The sequence below is a fragment of the Oryx dammah genome, unplaced genomic scaffold, assembly GCF_014754425.2.
Source record: "Oryx dammah isolate SB20612 unplaced genomic scaffold, SCBI_Odam_1.1 HiC_scaffold_1, whole genome shotgun sequence".
NCBI lineage: Eukaryota > Metazoa > Chordata > Mammalia > Artiodactyla > Bovidae > Oryx > Oryx dammah.
Window position 1 is genome coordinate 22573560 of NW_024070185.1, and position 9982 is coordinate 22583541.

The window sequence follows — 9982 nt, forward strand, 5'->3', positions numbered from 1 at the left end:
TGCAGGAAGGTCCTCAGAGCAGCTGGATAAATAGGCAGCATAATCAACTCCCCCCGGGGGGGGTGGCTGCCAACCCTTTCACTGATGACAAGAATGATGTTCTCCAGGCCTGGAGAATGGTGATCATCACCATTGCCATCCTCTGAGAAACCAGGAATCCCCAAACTCAGCGCTTTAGTGAAATTGAGTCTCAGGCATACAACTCAACAAAGCTCTCAAAGCTGCCCTCGCTGCGCCCCAGCGGCCGGGAGGGGGCGCCCGAACTCGCCATAACGCACTGACGACAACACCCACCCAGCGAGACCCGCCTCCAGCGCCGCGAACCCGAGCTCCTGATCCACCCGGAGATCCCGGCGAGGCGCCGCCGGGGCTCAGGGAGCGCGTGGGGCCGTGGGAGCCGTAAGTAAACTTCCTTTTCCCACCCGACTGCCCAGGGGAACTTTGCCGCGGCTTCGCTCAGAGCCTTGCATTTCCTGCATTTTCTGCCTCTGCGTCCACCCTCCCCTTCCTGGGAGGAGATTTTGGCCAGAGTGGTTTACACCGGTGCCCGTTCATGCTACGATTGACGGCTGGAAATCAGAGCATGTTGTGATGTGTTTTCAGATTAAGGGTTATTTCTGGGGGGAAGGGGAAAGACATCTCCAATCTGGAGATGAATATCATTACAATGATTTTATTAAATTTTAGTGATTAATTTGGCTTCCCTGGTGGCTCAGCGGTAAAGAATCTGCCTGCAATGCAGGAGGACCCGGGTTCTATCTCTGGGTTGGGAAGTTCCCCGGGAGAAGGGAATGGCTACCCCCTCCAGTATTGACTGGACAGCCTCATGGACAGAGGAGCCTGGTGGGCTGCAGTCCATGGGGTTGCAAACAGCTGGACAGGACTGAGAGACTAACACTTGGACAGGACTGAGAGACTAACACTTTCACTTTTGGGCTTCCCTGGTAACTCATAAAGAATCCTACAGCGTTACAGTAGTTAAAAAGTATTGAAACGTGTGTGTATTAAAATGCAGATTATTTTAACTTTAAACATTTTATTTATATACAAACCAAAATTTGTTATAATTTACTGACCTTTTGAAGACAAATTGAACAATAATTTTGTCAGAATTCAGTTCAGTTCAGTTGCTCAGTCATGTCCGACTCTTTGCAACCCCATGGACTGCAGCACGCCAGGCCTCCCTGTCCATCACCAACTCCCGGAGTTTACTCAAACTTATGTCCATTGAGTCGGTGATGCCATCCAGCCATCTCATCCTCTGTCATCCCCTTCTCCTCCTGCCCCCAATCCCTCCCAGCATCAGGGTCTTTTCCAATGAGTCAACTCTTCGTATGAGGTGGCCAAAGTATTGGAGTTTCAGCTTCAGCATCAGTCCTTCCAATGAACACCCAGGACTGATCTCCTTTAGAATGGACTGGTTGGATCTCCTTGCAGTCCATGGGACCCTCAAGAGCCTTCTCCAACACCACAGTTCAAAAGCATCAATTCTTTGGCATTCAGCTTTCTTCACAGTCCAACTCTCACATCCATACATGACCACTGGAAAAACCATAGCTTTGACTAGACGGACCTTTGATGGCAAAGTAATGTCTCTGCTCTTCAACATGCTATCTAGGTTGGTCATAACTTTTCTTCCAAGGAGTAAGCGTCTTTTAATTTCATGGCTGCAATCACCATCTGCAGTGATTTCGGAGCCCGAAAAAATAAAGTCTGATACTGTTTCCAGTGTTTCCCCATCTATTTCTCATGAAATGATGGGACCAGATGCCATGATCTTTGTTTTCTGAATGTTGAGCTTTAAGCCAACTTTTTCACTCTCCTCTTTCACTTTCATCAAGAGGCTTTTTAGTTCCTCTTCACTTTTTAATTACTTCTTTGCTTATCTCACTTTCAGTCAAGAGAATTGTTGTAATTTAATTTTAGCTTGCTGAAAGTTTTGGAGAGACAGCATATGAATTTCTGATTCGTATTAATTCTTTTCTCCATCTCATCCATAATGCATTTCCAAATTATAGGACATATTTTTCTTGTCCCCTAGTTGAAATTACAATTCTATGGCAGTCCAATATTTTGCTATCTTTCTTTGACAACAGTGATAGCCATCTTGTTGGCACATTTTTATGGGGCTCTCTTTCTCTGTTGACAGGATCAAAATTTTCATCAAGTTCTTCTATATGTATTGAGACTGAAAAGTGACCAAAATTTTTCATTATAAAAGCTTCAGTATCTCAGGTAAACACATCACACCACTTTTTACCAATGTTATGTGAGAAGTGTCCAGATATTTAACAGGGACATTTAGATTTCTTTGGTGAGTAATATATAGAATGCATGAAATTTGTCACAATTTAACTTTGTGCCACAAGCCCCTCCCTGCACCCCCACCCACTCTTAGACTTTTTAAGTTGTGGGGCCAGATCTTGTCTTTATTTATAATTTTTATATATTGTTCATCAAGACTTTTATTATTAATTTTAATTTTTTTTAATATTGCACTAATGTATATTTTTTCCACATTACTAAGTCACTTGTCACCCTCTCTCTATTTGAGGCAACTTTCTAACTTGCCTGAACCTAATCCCAACACTGGAAGGAATTTTGATGTGAAGTGTTGTGAAAATTATGTCTGAAAATCTGGAAACATCCCCTTCTCCCATCCTTTACTGTATTTTTTCCTTCCAAGTTATCTTTGTCTTTATAATATTGTTTTACCTATACTGTCACCAGAGGTAGTTTGAAGTTAAGTGAAATGAACATTGGAATTATTTGTATCATTTATTTATACATTTCACAGAGTAGTTTTGATCTGCCAAACAACTTGCTAAGATTTAGGGGCTCCAGAAAGAGCTTCCAGTATGCTGTGCGTTTTATCCTCTGTGCTAGACACAGCCTTAGCATCGGAGCCTGGGCACTGCTCCTTCATATGCCTGCAGACATCCCTTTGTCCAGGAGGCCCCATTTGGGAGATGCTAACTTCTCTGATCCTTAAGTTTAAAAACATCTGAAAAAAGCACCAAGTAGTCAGTTAAACTATATCACACCCCAAATACAAAATTAGGACAATCTATGTGAACTTCCTTGAAAAGATTTCTATGATAAATATATAGAAGGTACAGTGATACCTTTAGTATAATTATATAAAAGCATATCCAAAAAGAATATTGATCCTATAGAGACAGTTTGAGATGCCAACCCCTCAACTATAGTGGATAGGGGCCTTGTTGAGGTCTCCCTGGGCCAGTCTTGATATTTCCTGGCACTGGGACTCAGGCGCATGGGGTGGAGGGGTGGGGGCGGCTCTGGACAGTGTTATTTGCCAAGTCTATGTGGCAACTCTAACAGGCCAGGCCTTAAATTTGTGTAAAGTGCTTGCCTATTTATTCTGTTCTTCACGATTACATTATTAGGATATATGAATATTCTCCAGTTAGTCGATGAGATTTGGGGATTATATGCAGTTTTCTGTGTTAAATATCATTACCATGGTTATCTCCATGGACCTGCAGCAGAAAAAGGAGGTGCCTGCTCCAGCAGGCCCAGACCACAAGCAGCCCTTTGAAGAAGGCTGCTTCTGTTCTGAGGCTGAGGCTGAGCACAGGTGTGCTGAGGTTCCAAGGCTTCCCCAGGTTGAGTGGCTTCAGAGGCCACGGAGCTGAGCCCTGGCTGCAGAGCCGTGATAGAGGAACTGAGAGCAGCGCCCCCCTGACAGGGGGCACTGCAGGTTTCCCCACGTGTCCAGAGAGCTGTGCCCAAACCTAATCTATAAGGCCGAGTCTCTAGCACTTGTCTTCCAGAAGCCACAGAGGCAGAACACGGTTCCTGAGGAGAAAGCTGTGGTGGCCTCTGGTAGACAGCCTGAGGGAGCATGCCTCAGAGTCTGGTCCTTTCTGGGGGCTCTGTCCCAGGACATGCTGTGGGGGCCCCTCTCCAGCCAGCCCCCTCATTCCTCATTAGTTTCCCAAATGGCTCTTGAGTACCAAGTAAAGCCTAAGCACCTGAGACTGGAAATAGAGCAGTGATGCATGTTCTGGAAGAAAATAGCTAATTCAGCTAGAAGGCATGAAATATACATGCCTGGGGCAATAAAAACACCTTTCCCAGCTGGAAAACTCAAAGGACTACCGTCTGGGAAATTTATCACTCTAACAGGAAGGAGGAAGGAGAAGAAAGGTGGTAAATGTTTTTGACTTTGGTGACAAAAATGTTCTCTTCTAGTGGCTTTTACTTCCTTTATGAAGTGGCATCCAGCACATCTGAGATTGGGGGAATGGAAGTTTGTCAAAGAGAATGTTTGAAATTGTTTGTAAAGAATAAGAGAGTTGATGGTGGAACCAAAGATATAAATAAGCTCCAAAAAACCAGGGAGCCTCACCACTGTGTTCACTTATGTATCCTAGGTTTACCTGTGTGTGCTCGCCGCATCATGCCTCACTCTGTGACCCCATAGACTGTAGCCCACCAGGCTCCTCTGTCCATGGGATTTTGCAGGCAAGAATACTGGAGTGGAGTGCTTCTCCAGGGGGTCTTCCTGACCCAGGGATGGAACCCACATCTTCTGCATTGGCAGACGGATTCTTCACCACTACACCATCTGGGAAGCCTTCAGTGCATGCAGAAGGAACTTACCAAAGATATAGGGTGAATGAAATTATGAATTCCATGTAGTACTGGAGAGGCCCATTAGTTGTAGACCATAGAACTATGGTAGCATGATATACTCGTTGGCATGATTTTATCTAATAGGTCTCCACCGCGTACCTGAGGTCAGATGTGGAAGAGGCAGAGGGTTTGAATTCTGCCAGACAGGAGTGATGACACAAGGGTGACATAAGGGCCTGAAAAATGTTGCTTAACTGATGGACCAGGAAGTCTGCTCTGTTAGTTTCCAGGAGCTGCCATAACAAAATGCCACAGACTGGGTGGCTTAGACAACAGAGAATTATTTTCTCACTGTTCTGGAGGCTGGAAATCCGAGATTGAGGCATAGGCAGATTTGGTTTCTCCGGAGCCTCTCTTCCTGGCTCGCAGACGGCTGCCTTCTTGCTGTGTCCTCACATGGCCTTTTCTCTGTGTGTGTGCGATGGTGAGAGACCATCCCTGGTCTCTCTTCCTTTTGTGAGGACACCAGGCAGACACCAGGTGGTCCAGTGGTTAGGACTCTGCACTTCCACTTCAAGGGGCATGGGTTCAGTCTCTGGTAGGGGAACTAAGATCCAGCAGGGGTGGGAGGGAGGTGGGGAGACACTAGTCATATTGGATTAGGACCCCACCCTAAGGGTCTCATTTTAACTTAATCACCTCTTTAAAGACCTTACCTCCAAATCCCATTGCATTCTTAGGTACTAGATGTTGAGACTTTAATAAACAAATGTGTATGGAATACACATTTCAGCCCATAACATCTACGTGGAGAGAGAGAACAGATCAGAGGCTGGTGATGGAGAATAAGAAACTAAAGACCCACAGACTGTAATTCCTTGACTAATTGGCCGCTGGAGGGCAATTTAGACAATTTGGAGAAACTGAAGGTGGAGGTCAGAGGGTAGGATGCTAGGCTGTATTAGTGTATGACTTCAGATTGCAGACCAGCTCCTAAGGAAAAGCAAAGATCTGCGAGTCAGGTGTAACTTGTCATGTGACCCATGGCCAGTCATGGGCACTCTAAGCCACCGCCTCTCTTGGTGAGTAGTCTTTGTCAGTGGGAGCAAAACGAAGGTCACTGTCCTGAGACACTCCTCCAATTCCCCTAGTCCTGGGTCTTCTGCATGTGTGGTTACTCATCCTGTCTGAACTTCAAGTTAGAAGAATCAGATTGTCTTTGAATGAGTGAGAGGTGTTATTAATTGTATAATAAAATAGCAGGTAGTAATTCTCCCCGGGCTTTACTTGCTCTGTGTGAACTTATCTGTAGGCGATAAAGGCTGATTCTCACGGCCTGGATATGGGAGCCAAGGCAGCTGAAGACTGGTGTGGCCACACTGACCCCGACCTCCTCTCTCCTCCAGGTGGAAATGGCACCACAGGGAGCTCAGTGGCTCTGTTTTCTGTTTCATGGGGACGCCTTTTAGGTGACTCCACTTCTTTGTGGCTCTTCTTTTTCAGCCATCACGCCACTCTGCCCTTCAGTGGTGTTAACCCAGGTCATGTGGATGGAGAGGGATGTGGAAAGTCTGGACTCTTCGGTCTCCTTGGCTTCAGTGAGTGAGTAGTGGTCCAAGGTAAGGCCAGAAAAATTGCACTCTTGTCATGAATTGCAGAACCACCTGTGGTGCATGTGCTTTCTGTGTCCTGAAGAAGATATCCCATGACTGCATCAAGCATATAACTAACGATCCCAGCTGGTGCGTACCAAGTCCCTTCAGTCATGTCTGACTCTGCAACCCTATGGACTGTAGCCTGTCAGGCTCCTCTGTCCATGGGATTCTCAAGGCAAGAATAGTGGAGCGAACCCAGGTCTCTTACGTCTCCTGCACTGGCAGGCAGGTTCTTTACCACTAACACTACCTGGGAAGCCCACGGTCTCTTATGTCTCCTGCACTGGCAGGCGGGTTCTTTACCGTTAATGCCACCTGGGAAGCCCACAGAGGACACTTTAACCCTTATGGGCCAGGTGTTGGCGTTGAGTACAAGATCCTGCACAATATCAGAAAGAATGGCTGTAAGGAAGCCCAAAAAGGAGTTTGGGAGGCCTCAGAACAGCCCTGATTGTTTTCAAAGGCTGGCTTTCCCTCTTCCACTATCAGTCCCCAGGCTACACTCAAACACTTGTCAGGATGGCGCAAGTTCATCACACTGTCTCAGTGTTCTAGTCAGTCACCAGCAGGTGGCGCCAGCACCAGATAGTTGGGAAGGGAGTCAGGGAGTGGGACAGGCTTGATTCCATTCATTGCTCAGTTGTGTCCAAGTCTTTGCGACCCCATGGACTGCAGGACGACAGGCTTGATTAGTGATAAGGACTGTGAAGAAAGCTGAGCGCCAAAGAATTGATGCTTTTGAACTATGGTGTTGGAGAAGGCTCTTGAGGGTCCCTTGGACTGCAAGGAGATCCAACCAGTCCATTCTAAAGGAGATTAGTCCTGGGTGTTCTTTCGAAGGACTGATGCTAAAGCTGAAACTCCAATACTTTGGCCACCTCATGCGAAGAGTTGACTTATTGGAAAAGACTCTGAGGGATTGGGTGTAGGAGGAGAAGGGGACGACAGAGGATGTGATGGCTGGATGGCATCACCGACTCGATGGACATGAGTTTGAGTGAACTCCGGGAGTTGGTGATGGACAGGGAGGCCTGGCGTGCTGTAATTCATGGGGTCGCAAAGAGTCAGACACGACTGAGCGACTGAACTGAACTGAACTGAACTGATATGCCTGTTCCCACCCAGGGGGGCTTCTTTCCCTGCTTTGTTAGTGTCCCTTCTTTGCACCCACCCAATCCCTAACCCTTTCGTCATTCTCTCTTCATTTTCTGGCAGGCCCTGTGTGGCTGCGCTGTGAACATTTCCATCATTGATGGCTGTTTGACCCTATGCCTTGCATTGATGTTGTCAAGTCAGGCCACGTGCAGTCTCGGTGAGGCGTTAAATTCTTGTGCAAGGTCACCAGCCAGTGGGAGAGTTTTTCTGAGTTCAAAGTTTGTGTCAAAACAGATGAATATCACAGCTATAGTAGATCTTTAAGTAGCACGTATCATTTTATTAGGCCTTAGCACATCCATCTCAGTCTTCAAGCATGGCAACATTCCCATCCTCCACCCAGTTCTCACTCAGTTCTGCATCAACTACACAGTGGATACTTTTCTAACATTCTGACATCTTCAGTTCCGTTCAGTTCAGTTCAGTCACTCAGTCGTGTCCAACTATTTGCGACCCCAAGAATCGCAGCACGCCAGGCCTCCCTGTCCATCACCAACTCCTGGAGTTCACTCAAACTCATGTCCATCGAGTTGGTGATGCCATCCAACCATCTCATCCTCTGTCGTCCCCTTCTCCTCCTACACCCAATCCCTCCCAGCATCAGGGTCTTTTCCAATGAGTCAACTCTTCGCATGAGGTGGAGTTTCAGCTTCAGCATCAGTCCTTCCAATGAACACCCAGGACTGATCTCCTTTAGAATGGACTGGTTGGATCTCCTTGCAGTCCATGGGACCCTCAAGAGCCTTCTCCAACACCACAGTTCAAAAGCATCAGTTCTTTGGCATTCAGCTTTCTTCACAGTCCAACTCTCATATCCATATGTGACCACTGGGAAAACCATAGCCTTGACCAGACAGGCCTTTTTTGGCAAAGTAATGTCTCTGCTTTTCAATATGCTATCTAGGTTGGTCATAACTTTCCTTCCAAGGAGTAAGCGTCTTTTAACTTCATGGCTGCAGTCACCATCTGCAGTGATTTTGGAGCCCCCCAAAATAAAGTCTGACACTGTTTCCACTGTTTCCCCATCTATTTCCCATGAAGTGATGGGACTGGATGCCATGATCTTAGTTTTCTGAATGTTGAGCTTTAAGCCAACTTTTTCACTCTCCTCTTTCACTTTCATCAAGAGGCTTTTTAGTTCTCTTCACTTTGCCTGCCTGAAATTAGATCTTCTCTCTTCGACTTGAAGAGTCATCTGTGCTTCACTTCTGGTGTTGTATAAATGAATTTGGCCTCAGGGCAGACATATGTGTGCTGGAATGCTCCACATCCACACACACCACACATGCCATTGCAAACGGAAAGAAGTGGAGAAAATACACAGTGGGCCGCACTGTTCACACTTGACTAATTGAAGGTCCGTTCAAAAATGTGTCCTTCTTCAGCAGCTAAAGCATATTTTGGGGAGAGATTATTGTATATTTTATTTATATAACAGTAGTTTGCAAATAACTGTCAAGCTATACATTTTTTAAAAAAGAAGAAGAAGAGAGGGGATTGCTCTGGGGCCACAGCTGGCAAGAGGCAGAGTCAACTTTGAGCAGTCAGCTTGGGGACAATTATTTTCTTCTCTATTTCACAGATGACAGGCGGTAACTGAGGCCAGGTGGTTTGTAAGACTCTTTTCCAGTGGATACCACCCCTTTGCAAGTGGTTGGTGCTAAACCTGTATGAAGTCCTACTGAAAGTGTCCACCTTAGATTAGGACTTGAACCAACATGGCTGGGACTCAAACCCAGCCAAAACCCAGTGTGGGACTCTAACCCACATGAACAGGACTCAAACCCAGCCAAAATGCATGGTACCTGGTTTAAGGACCTAATGAGGCTCAGGTTCTTGATGTCTCATCACAGAAAGAATCCAGTGAGAGCTGAAGTGACGAATAAGAAGTGGATTTATTTAGAGAGGAAACACACCCCACAGACAGGGTGTGGGCATCACAGAGGGGGAGTCTAGAGGCCTCAGAATGTGATGTGGTTAGCTTTTATGGGCTGGGTAATTTCATAGGCTAATGAGTGGGAGGATTATTCCAACTATTTGGGGAAAGGGGTGGAGATTTCTAGGAGTTGGGCCACTGCCCAGCTTTGGTCTTTTGATGGTGCCTTGGAGCTGTCATTCAGACTTAAATTGAAGAAAGTGGGGAAAACCACTAGACCATTCAGGTATGACCTAAATCAAATCCCTTATGATTATACAGTGGAAGCGAGAAATAGATTTAAGGGACTAGATCTGAGAGACAGAGTGCCTGATGAACTATGGACAGAGGTTCGTGACATTGTACAGGAGACAGGAATCAAGACTATCCCCAAGAAAAAGAAATGCAAAAAAGCAAAATGGCTGTCTGAGGAGGCCTTATAAATAGCTGTGAAAAGAAGGGAAGTGAAAAGCAAATGAGAAAAGGAAAGATATACCCATTTGAATGCAGAGTTCCAAAAAATAACAAGGAGAGATAAGACAGCCTTCCTCAGTGATCACTGCAAAGAAATAGAACAAAACAACAGAATGGGAAAGACTAGAGATCTTTTCAAGAAAATTAGAGATACCAAGGGAACATTTCATGCAAAGATGGG

The 9982-nt window shown here is 45.9% G+C and overlaps 1 long non-coding RNA gene across 1 annotated transcript in view; it reads left to right on the forward strand.

Annotated features, from left to right (window-relative positions):
• Positions 1 to 319: 319 nt before the first annotated feature.
• The window catches only part of LOC120862189, a 28211-nt gene continuing 18548 nt past the window's right edge, over positions 320 to 9982 (forward strand). The window contains exons 1-2 of the long non-coding RNA XR_005720712.1: positions 320 to 399; positions 6106 to 6221. This is a non-coding gene — a long non-coding RNA (uncharacterized LOC120862189). The remainder of the gene's footprint in view (positions 400 to 6105; positions 6222 to 9982) is intronic.